The sequence below is a fragment of the Pongo pygmaeus genome, chromosome 14, assembly GCF_028885625.2.
Source record: "Pongo pygmaeus isolate AG05252 chromosome 14, NHGRI_mPonPyg2-v2.0_pri, whole genome shotgun sequence".
In the NCBI taxonomy this organism is placed as follows: domain Eukaryota; kingdom Metazoa; phylum Chordata; class Mammalia; order Primates; family Hominidae; genus Pongo; species Pongo pygmaeus.
Genome location: NC_072387.2, coordinates 25,502,960 through 25,515,090, shown reverse-complemented (window position 1 = coordinate 25,515,090; position 12,131 = coordinate 25,502,960). Strand labels below are relative to the sequence as shown.

Below are 12,131 nucleotides of genomic sequence, written 5' to 3'. Positions count from 1 at the left end.
AACTGAACTTCTGAATTATTTTTCAGGTAAATCAGGGATTTCTTCTTGGTTTGGATCCATTGCTGGTGAGCTAGTGTGATTTTTTTGGAGGTGTTAAAGAACCTTGTTTTGTCATATTACCAGAATTGTTTATCTGTTTCCTTCTCATTTGGGTAGGCTGTGTCAGAGGGAAGATCTAGGGCTCAAGGCTGCTGTTCAGATTCTTTTGTCCCACAGGCTATTCCTGTGATGTAGTACTCTCCCTTTTTTCCTAGGGATGTGGCTTCCTGAGAGCCGAGCTGTAGTGATTATTATCTCTCTTCAGGATCTAGCCACCCAACAGGGCTGCCAGGCTCCCGGCTAGTACTGGAGGGTGTCTGCACAGAGTCCTGTGATGTAGACTCTCTGCAGGTCTCTCAGCCATGGATACCAGCACCTGCTGTGGTGAAAGTGGCAGGGGAGTGAAATGGACTCTGTGAGGGTCCTTAGTTTTGTTTGTTTAATGCACTATTTTTATGCTGGTTGGCCTCTTGCCAGGAGGTGATGCTTTCAAGAAAGCATGAGCTGTGGTAGTATAAGGAGAATAGACAGTGGAGAGTACATGTCCTTTGTCTTCAGCTACCAAGGACCATCAGGTGGGGGCAGGGCTAGGCATGTCTGAGCTCAGACTCTCCTTGGGCAGGTCTTGCCCCAACTGCTGTGGGAGATGACGGTGTGGTTCCCAGGTCAATGGAGTTATATTCCTAGGAGGACTATGGTTGCCTCTGATGTGTCATGCAGGTTGTCAGGAAAGTTGGGGAAAGCTGCCAGTCACAGGCCTCACCCAGCTCCCACGCAACCCAAAAGGCTGGTCTCACTCCCACTGTGCACCCCCACCAACAGCTCTAAGTCTGTTTCCAGGCAGTGGGTGAGCAAGACTGAGAACTTGCCCCAGGCTAACAGCCTCCCAGGTGCAAAAGCAAGCAGGGCTTTCGTGCTTCCCCACCTGTTGAGTCTGCATACAGGATTCATGCCCTGTTTTGGCCAGGAGACTTTGCATTCAGTTGGAATTGTTACAACGTTCAGCTGGAGGTTTCCTTCTCACTGTGGTCTTTCCATAACTCTGGCAGCTCTCCCCAAGGACCGTTGTGAGACAGGTATGAAAGAGCTTCCCAGGGGACCCAGAGAGCCCACAGGGCTTTTTCTGCTGCTTCATCTACCTCTGTGTTTTGCTTGGATCTCTAAATTGACTCAGCTCCAGGTAAGATCAGATCCTTCTCCTGTGATCTAGACCTTCAGGTTTCCCAGTGAGGGTATGTGTTCAGGGGCAGATGCTCCCCCTTTCTCACTTTCACAGCTTGGGTACTCACAGTATTTGGGCTGTTTTCCTGGTCCTGCAGGAGCAATCCACTTTCTTCAGAAGGCCCGTGGGTTTTCTTGACTTTCATGAATTATTACTGCAGTAGTTCTGGAGCAAAAATTCATGATGCAAGTCTCTACACACTGCTCTCCCTGTCTGAGTAGGAGCTGGAATCTAGCCTTGCTTCCCGTCTGCCATTTTTCCCTCAGAGCTTGTTTTTTAAATTTCTTTAAGTTGGTTTTTACCTTTCTCTGGTGCCTCCTTGAGTAGCTTAATAATTAATTTTCTGAATTCTTTATCTGGCAATTCAGAGATTTCTTCTTGGTTTGCATCCATTGTTGGAGAGGTAATGTTGGGATATTATAGAACCTTGATTTGTCATGTTACCAGAATTACTTTTCTGATTTCTTTTTATTTGGGTAGACTGTTTCAGTGAAAAGATCTGGAACTCAAGGGCAGTTGTTCAGATTTTTTTCCCCACAGGGTGATCCCTTGATGTGGTATTCTCCTCCTTTTTCTAGGGATGGAGCTTCCTGAGAGCCAGACTTCAGTGATTGTTATTGCTCTTCGGGGTCTAGCTACCCAGCAATGCTACCAGCCTCCAGGGTGGTACTGGGGATGTCTGCAAAGAGTCCTTTGATGTGATTTGTCTTCGGGTCTCCCACCCATGGATACCAGCACCTGCTTCAGTGGAGGTGGCAGGGGAGTGAAGTGGACTCTGTGAGAGTCCTTGGTTGTAGTTTTGTTTAGTGCACTGGCTTTCTTGAATGCTGGTTATGCTAGGAATGAAGCTGATTGGGGACACATCTCTGGTTAGCTTCTTTGGAGAAGGATTGTTCTGGTATGAGTTGCTGTAATAGTTTCAGTTGGTTGGCCTTCAGCCAGCAGGTGGCACTTGCAAGAGAGCACCAGCTGCGGTAGGAGAAGGGGGATGTAACCTTGCCCTAGATTGGCCAGGATAAGTACTTGGGTTTCTCAGATGATGGGTGGGGCCATAAGAGCTCCCAAGAGTTTATGCCATTTGTCTTTGGCTATTGGGATGGGTAGGGAAAAACCATCAGGTGAGGGCACAGTTAGGTGGGTCTGAGCTCAGACTCTCCTTGGATGGTGCTTGCTGCAGCCACTGTGGCGGATGGGGGTGTGGTTCCCAGGCCAGTGGAGTTATGTTCTTAGGGGGATTATGGCTGCCTCTTCTACATCATAAAGGTTGCCTGGAAGTGGAGGAAAGCTGGCAGTGACAGGCTTCACCCAGCTCCCACACAGCCAGCAAGGCCATCTCACTCTCGCTGTGCCCCACTCACAGCACTGAGTTTACATCCAGGCAGCTGGCAAGCGGGGCTGAAATCTTGCCCAGGCTACAAGCCTCCCCATTGAGAAAGCAAGCATGGCTCCCAGGCCTCACCTCTCCCCACCTGCCTGCACCTTTGGCTGCAACTTCTATGCTGGTATCTGCACTTCCCATTTGCTCCCCCACCCCAATTCTGCTCAAGAAAATTTTTGCTCAGTGGGTATTATTATCAGGTTCAACTAGGAGTGTCCTTCACTCTGTGCCCCTCCCTAGTTTTGCTGCCTGCCTTCCCCAAGGACCCCTGTGAGACATGGCCAGGAATGGCTTCCCTGGTCTTAAGCTGGGAACAGGGAGTGCCTACAGGGCTCTCCCTACTGCTTCTTCTACTTGTATATTTTACTTAGCTACCTAAATCCGTTTCAGCTATAGGTAAGGTCAGATCCTTCTTTCATGACCTGGATTTTCAGGTTCCCCAGTGAGGATGTGTGTTCAGAGCTCCTTTGGGAGCTCACAGGTTTTCAGCCATCTCATGGAGTTTGCAGCAGCAAGATGCTACTTTCAAAGGGTCACTGAATTCTTTTTTCTTTTCTTTTTTACCTTTTTGTGTGCTAATTGTTTTTTATTACAAAATAGCTGTTCATTGCAGAGAAATGTAGAAAACTGAGAAACTTACAAAGGAGAAAATAGTAATCCAGAGACAACAATGTTAACATTTTGATGTATATCTTCCTGGCTTTTAAATACATGTATTGTGTTTCTCTTATTATATAATTTGTATTATACTTTACATAAAATTTTATACTCTGCTTTCTCCCATTCACCACAGATCATAAACATTTTTACATTTTTTTAGATTCACATATTTTTAATATTTTCTCCATTTTTGTGGCCACTTAATAGCTTGTGTGCTGTCACTTGCTTTTGTTCATTTTTATTATTATTATTATTATATTTTAAGTTTTAGGGTACATGTGCACAATGTGCAGGTTAGTTACATATGTATACATGTGCCATGCTGGTGTGCTGCACCCATTAACTCATCGTTTAGCATTAGGTATATCTCCTAATGCTATCCCTCCCCTCTCCCCCCCCACCCCACAACAGTCCCCAGAGTGTGATGTTCCCCTTCCTGTGTCCATGTGTTCTCATTGTTCAATTCCCATCTATGAGTGAGAACATGCGGCGTTTGGTTTTTTGTCCTTGTGATAGTTTACTGAGAATGATGATTTCCAATTTCATCCATGTCCCTACAAAGGACATGAACTCATATTTTTATGGCTGCATAGTATTCCATGGTGTATATATGCCACATTTTCTTAATCCGGTCTATCGTTGTTGGACATTTGGGTTGGTTCCAAGTCTTTGCTATTGTGAATAGTGCCACAATAAACATACGTGTGCATGTGTCTTTATAGCAGCATGATTTATAGTCCTTTGGGTATATACCCAGTAATGGGATGGCTGGGTCAAATGGTATTTCTAGTTCTAGATCCCTGAGGAATCGCCACACTGACTTCCACAATGGTTGAGCTAGTTTACAGTCCCACCAACAGTGTAAAAGTGTTCCTATTTCTCCACATCCTCTCCAGCACCTGTTGTTTCTTGACTTTTTAATGATTGCCATTCTAACTGGTGTGAGATGGTATCTCATTGTGGTTTTGATCTGCATTTCTCTGATGGCCAGTGATGATGAGCATTTTTTCATGTGTCTTTTGGCTATATAACTGTCTTCTTTTCAGAAGTTTCTGTTCATATCCTTTGCCCACTTTTTGATGGGGTTGTTTGTTTTTTTCTTGCAAATTTGCTGGAGTTCATTGTAGATTCTAGATATTAGCCCTTTGTCAGATGAGTAGATTGCAAAAATTTTCTCCCATTCTGTAGGTTGCCTGTTCACTCTGATGGTAGTTTCTTTTGCTGTGCAGAAGCTCTTTAGTTTAATTAGATCCCATTTGTCAATTTTGGCTTTTGTTGCCATTGCTTTTGGTGTTTTAGACATGAAGTCCTTGCCCATGCCTATGTCCTGAATGGTAATGCCTAGGTTTTCTTCTAGGGTTTTTATGGTTTTAGGTCTAACATGTAAGTCTTTAATCCATCTTGAATTAATTTTTGTATAAGATGTAAGGAAGGGATCCAGTTTCAGCTTTCTACATACGGCTAGCCAGTTTTCCCAGCACCATTTATTAAATAGGGAATCATTTCCCCATTTCTTGTTTTTGTCAGGTTTGTCAAAGATCAGATGGTTGTAGATATGCAGCATTATTTCTGAGGGCTCTGTTGTGTTCCATTGATGTATATCTCTGTTTTGGTACCAGTACCATGCTGTTTTGTTTACTGTAGCCTTGTAGTATAGTTTGAAGTCAGGTAGCGTGATGCCTCCAGCTTTGTTTTTTTGGCTTAGGATTGACTTGGCAATGTGGGCTCTTTTTTGGTTCCATATGAACTTTAAAGTAGTTTTTTCCAATTCAGTGAAGAAAGTTATTGGTAGTTTGATGGGGATGGCATTGAATCTATAAATTACCTTGGGCAGTATGGCCATTTTCATGATATTGATTCTCCCTACCCGTGAGCATGGAATGTTCTTCCATTTGATTCTATCCTGTTTTATTTCATGGAGCAGTGGTTTGTAGTTCTCCTTGAAGAGATCCTTCACATCCATTGTAAGTTGGATTCCTAGGTATTTTATTCTCTTTGAAGCAATTGTGAATGGGAGTTCACTCATGATTTGGTTCTCTGTTTGTCTTTTATTGGTGTATAAGAATGCTTGTGATTTTTGCACATTGATTTTGTATCCTGAGACTTTGCTGAAGTTGCTTATCAGCTTAAGGAGGTTTGTGGCTGAGACGATGGGGTTTTCTAGATATACATTCATGTCATCTGCAAACAGGGACAATTTGACTTCCTCTTTTCGTAATTGAATACCCTTTATTTCCTTTTCCTGCCTGATTGCCCTGGCCAGAACTTCCAACACTATGTTGAATAGGAGTGGTGAGAGAGGGCATCCCTGACATGGGTAAGTCTTTATTGATGGAAAATATTTTTGTATCATGCATGTCTCGTGAGAACTTACATAGTGTTTAAAATGATGTTTCTTGGCCTCCTTAACTAATTTTCAAGCAGATCTTGCAAATGAAACCTAGTATTTTTGAGTTCTACATACTCAAACTACCAAAATGTCAGCTGTTTAAACAGTCAAATAAGTAAGTTGTCATTAATGCTTTAGTGAAGTTGTGATGATTTATTCTTATTTTATATTTTTGATCACTATATATATAGTGATAGATTTTGATTTAGACAGACATCATTTTGGTATACTGATACTGTGGCCATTGCAATGTTTCAGTGTATTTCAATAGTTACAGTGCCATCAAACTTAGATAATGTCAGCTTTAAGCACTGATTTATACAGATCTTTTCTTCAGGAAAAATAAAGTTTCCCTAAGGCTTTTCACTCTCTCTCTCTCTCTCTCTCTCTGTCTCTCTCTCTATCTATCTTTATATTTATGAACTTTTTGGAAGTACTGTTGAAATTATAGAAAAGTTCCAAGTTTTAATACAAATAACTCTTTCCCCTGAAGCATGTGAGAGTAAATTGTTGACATTAGGCCAGCACTCCTGATTACTTTAGTAGGTATTCCCACAAGTCAGGACACTCTACATAACTACAATGCAAACTTGATAATCAGAAAGTTAACATCAAAGCATCATATCATCCAGTCCTCAGCTTCTGTTGAGCTTTTATTAATTGTGTGCCATGTCTTTTATAGCACAAGGATCCCATTTAAATCCATGGGTTGCATATAGTTGTTGTGTCTCTTAGACTCCTTCTGTCTGAACAGTTCCTCAGGTTTCCTTGACTTTCATGACTTTGAATCTTTTGAAGAGTAAAGTTCAAAATAAAGAATATCTCTCAGTTGTTTTTTCTGATGTTTCATTATGAATAGGCTTAGATTGTATTATTTTTCGCAAGAGTATCTTAGAGGCGATCCTCTGATCTTCTCATTGCATCCTGTCATTTGACCTTGATTTTGATTTGTCTTATTACTAGTGATATTAGCATTGATCATTAATGGCGGTATCTGCTGGGTTTCTTTTCTGCAGTGTTGCTTTTTAATCTTGTAATCAGTTAGTATATTGTGAGGAGGTAATTTAAGACTAGGTAAATATCTCTGTTCCTCTTGAAATCTTCAATTTATTCATTTACTTAGATCAATATGGATGCATGGTTTATTTCATACAATGGGATATAATTTGTTAATATTTCTAAAAATTTGTTTTTCTTTTTAGACATATTCTGTTTCAGACTTAAAGAAAAATTAAAAGAATAGGACCAAAAAGTCTTGGGTTCCATTCCCCAAATTTTAATATTTTACTGCATTTGCTTTACTCTTTCTCCTTCTTTTCCTCTTCTCTTTCTAGATAAATATAAATATAGGTACATAATATAGATTTTTCTTCCTGAACCATTTGTGAGTCACAGACATGATGCCTCTTTATTTCTAAATACTTTACTATATATTTCCTAAAAAGAAGGAATTTTCTTACATAACTATGGTGATCATTATCAAAAGCAAGAAACTGAAATTGATTCAATGTTAGTATATAATCGACAGATCTTATTAAGATTTTGCCAGTTTTCCCCATAATATCCTTTATAGCCAAAGAAAATCCAAGATGGGAAATTTTTACAATTCATGATGTGTTGAGTCCAATTGTCCTCTTTCTTTATTCTCCTTTAATCTGGGACAGTTTTGTACCCTTTCTTTGATTTTCATAACATCCATGTTTTTGAAGAGTATGGGTCACTTATTTTACTGATTTTTCTCTCAGTTTGGGTTCATATGATGTTTTCTCATGATTAGATTCAGATTATGTCACTGAGGCAGGAATGTCACACAGGTAATGCTGACTTCTTCCGAATGCAGCATATCTGTAGGCTGTCACTTGGTTTCATTGCTGGCCAGTGTTGACTTTGATTCTTTGGTTAAGGAGTATCGTCAGTCAGATTTGTCCATAGTAAAGTTACTGTTTACCTTTTGTATTTCACCAATATCCTCTGTGGCAATACTTTGTGGCTCTATAAATCTCCAGTTGCTCCTCAAAATTTCACCCACTCGATTTAGCATTGCATTGATTTTTTCCTTTTATTTATTTATTTTTGGAGATCATGGTCTTGCTCTATTTGCCTTGGCTGGAGTGCACTTGCACAATCTTGGCTCACTGCAGCCTCAATCTTCCAGGCTCAAGCAATCCTCCCACCTCAGCCTCCCAAGTAGCTAGGACTATAGGCATGCACCATCATGCCTGGCTAATTTTTGTATTTTTTGTAGAGATGGGGTTTTGCCATGTAGCCCAGGCTTGTATCTCTAACTCCTGGGCTCAAGGATCAGCTCCCCTCAGTCTCCCAAAGTGCCAGAATTATAGGCATGAGCCACTGGGCCTGGCTGCTTGATGATTCTTACTTGAATTAATTCTGATGATGGTGGCCACATGATGATTTTCTTATTCTTTCATGCCATCTACATGGATTAAAAAATGAAACAAAACAAAAGCAATAAACAGGGGAGAAGGGAAAATATTCTTTTGGTGTTCAAATACTCCCAGACTCAGCCAGTGTTCACCATTTCAAGCTGATTTCATGTCTTTTGGACATTAATTCATTGCCATCATCGTTTAAGCATTTCTTTATGGCACACGCTGTTCCAAGCTTATCATCTATTTCTCTGCCCCAGATCTGAAATCAGCTATTTTCCTAGAAGACTAGATTTCTTCTGGGGGAAAATGGTATTTAGAAACCAAATTCTGGCCACTAGTTGAGGTAGGTGTGGATATTTGCATTGGGATTGTCATTGCTCACAGACCTACTCCATGAACAAAGCAGAGAAATATATGGGTATACATAAATACGCAGGCATACATGCTTACATTAATCCACATTTCAGTGTCAAAATATATTCAAAACCATGAGTTTTTGTTGATACTTTCTATTTCAATTCAATCCCACATGGTTCATTCTAATTTTTTTTTAAGTACAGTTGACCACCCTTGGACAATCTGGGGAGTAGGGACATCATAGAAATTCACATATAACTTTTGACTTCCCAAAACTTAACTACTAATAGCTTACTGTGGATGAGTAGCCTTACCCATAACATAAACAGTCAAGGAACACATATTTTGTATGTTTTATGTATTATATACCATATTTGTACAAAAGTAAGCTAGAGAAAAGGAAATGTTAAGAAAATTATAAGGAAGATAAAGTATATTTACAGTACTGTACTGAATTTATCAATACCATAAGTTTACTTCATGTGTTTCTGAGATGAACCATCTTTCTGAAAATGCAGACAAAGATACAGACCTCAAACTATGGTACATATCAAGCAAATCAGCTTTTTCTTATATTGTTATGTTATTTCTCTGCTTCTTGGAAGCACTTTATGCAACACTAGTGGTACTTTCTTTGGGTTCTATGATTTACACTATTAAATTAAACATGATGAAAAAAACAAGAAGTCCTAGCTAGAGCATTGAGACAAGAGAAAGAAACAAAGGGGATCTATTTGGAAAGGAAAAAGTAAAATTACCCTTGTTTGAAGATGATATAATTTTATATTTGGGAAACCTAAAGACTCCCCCTAAGAACTGATAAACAAATTCAGTAAAGTTGCAGGATAAAAAATAAACATACAAAATCAGTAGCCCTTGTATATACCAACATTGAACAATCTGAAAAAGAAATCAGAAACTAATGTCATTTGCAATAGCTAAAACAAAATAAGATATGTAGGAATACACTTCACCTAAGAAGTGAAAGACCTCTACAGTAAGAACTATAAAACACTGATTCAAGAAATGGAAGAGGAGACAAAATTGAAAAAATATTCCATTTTCATGGATTGGAAAAATCCATATCGTTAAAATGTCCATCCTATGCAAAGCAATCTACAGAGTCAATGAAGTCCCTATCAACATACCAGTGATATTCTTCACAGAAATAGAAACAATAATCCTAAAATTTTCTGATGGAATCAGAAAATACCCAGAATAGCCAAAGCCATTCTGAGCAGAACAAAACTGAAGGAATTACATAACCTGACTTAAAATTATACTACAGAGCTATGGTAACCAAAGCAGCATGGTAACTGGCATAAAAAAAGACACATGGACCAGTGCAACAGAATAGAGAGGCCAGAAATAAATGCATACCTCTATAGGGAACTCAATTCAACAAAAATACCAAGAACATGCATTGGTGAAAAGACAGTGTCTTCAATTAATGGTGCTGTGAAAATTGGATATCCATATTTAGAAGAATGAAACTAGATCTGTGTCTCTCATCACACACAAAAATCGAATGCATTAAAGACCTAAATCTAAGATGTCAAACTATGAATCTACTGAAAGAGAACATTTGGGAAACTTCAGAACATTGGTCTGGGCAAAGATTTATTGAGTAATACCCCTGAAGCACAAACAACCAGAACAAAAATAGACAAATAGGATCATGTCAAACTCCAAAGCTTCTACACAGCAAAGGAGACAATCAACAAAGTGAGGAGATAACCCACAGAATGGGAGAAAATATTTGCAAACTATCCATCTGACAAGAGATTAATAACCAGAATATATAAGGAGATCAAACCACTCAATAGGAAAAAAAATCTAATAATCTGATTTTAAAATGGGCAAAATATCTCAATAGACATTTCTCAAAAGAAGAAATGGCAAACAGGCACACAGTGGCATACAAATGGCAAACAGGTATATAGAAAGGTGCTCAACATCATTGATCATCAAGGAAATGCAAATCAAAACTACAATGAGATAACATCTCACCCCACTAGAAAAGGCTTTGATACAAAAGACAAGCAACAACAAATGCTGGCAAGGATATAGAGAAAAGGGAACCCTCATCCACTGTTGTTGGGAATGTAGATCAGTACAATCACTATGGAGAACAGCATGGAGCTTCCTCAAAAAACTAAAAAAAGAACTGCCGTATGATCCTGCAGTCCCCCTTTAACAGTCTTTGCTCCTGTACCCCATCAGGAGAGGCAGATGCTATAGCCAAGTATCATGAAGAGGTGGCTCAGCAGTTTGAGAAAAGCAGCATATTTCTATATCCTCTCAGTTCCAGCTGCTATTATGCACAATTATATGATGGATCCAGTGTGAAAAGATGTTAAAGAGAGCATTTGGGTATTTATCCAAAGGAATGGAAATCAGTATGTCCAAGAGAGATTGGTACTTCCAAGTTTACTGCAGCACTATTCACAACAGCCAATATTTGGAAGCAAGCTATGTGACCATCAACAGGAAAATAGATAAAGAAGATGTGAGATATATATATATATGCACACACACACACACACACACACACACACAAAATGGAGCACTATTCAACCATAGAAAAGAATGAGATTCTGGCATTTGCAATAACATTGAAGGAACTAGAGGTCATTATGTCAAGGGAAATAAGCCAGGCACAGAAAGACTTCTCACTCACTTGTGGGAGCTAAAAATTAAAACAATGAAACTCATGAACATAGAGAATTGAATGAAGGTTACCAGAGGTTGGGAAGGGTAGTGGGGGTTGGAGATAAGTGAGGATGGTTAATGGGTAAAAAATATATAGTTAGATAAAATGAATAAGATCTACTACTTGACAGCAGAACAGGGTGACTACAGTCAACAATATTTTATTGTGCATTTAAAAATAGTATAATCAGAATGTAACTCAAAGAAATGATAAATGTTTGAGATGATGAATACCTATTTACCCTGATGTAATTATTATACATTGATTGTATGCCTCTACCAAAATATCTCATGTATTTTATAAATATATACCTACTATGCCTCATACAAATAATTTTAAAAAGAAAACTACATGAGTACCACGAGAGGTCACTTTCACTATGAAACATGATTTGCTGGCAAGACGAACTGCATCTGTGAAGATGATGAGCATCACTTGGTGTTTTAAGTGGGTACCTGCAACACTTGAGTTCACTGCAATAGCAACAGGAGGTGGCTATGAGATCATTACAATAGTGCAGTATGTACTAGATCTAATTGTATGCAGTTATGATTTATTTATTTTTTATTTTTAAAAGATATATACTTCATTTTTTAGAGCCTTTATAGATTCCGAGAACAGAAATCTCGAAGGCTCTGGTGTCCTTCTCCAGAAGAATGTGCATGGCAGCCTTTAACAGTCCTTGCTCCTGTATCCTGTCAGGAGAGGCAGAAGCTACAGCCAAGTGTCATGAAGAGGTGGCTCAGCAGTTTGAGAAAAGCAGGATATTTTCATATATCCTGTCAGTTCCAGCTGCTAATCACAATTATATGATGGATCCAGTGTGCAAAGACATTAAAGAGAACATTGGAAATTTGGGGAGGATGGAGCCAGAAATGGAACTGATTTCAATAACAACAGGAAAAACAGCTTGTGAAGATTTGACTACTGGCAAATATTGATACAGGAACATTCCAGAGCCAGTTGGTTTCATCGAGGCTGTC

At 39.2% G+C, this 12,131-nt stretch overlaps 1 pseudogene; it reads left to right on the top strand.

Moving 5' to 3' along the window:
* Window positions 1-12,131, top strand: part of LOC129011871 (small ribosomal subunit protein mS31-like) — a 63,066-nt pseudogene that overhangs the window by 45,671 nt on the left and 5,264 nt on the right.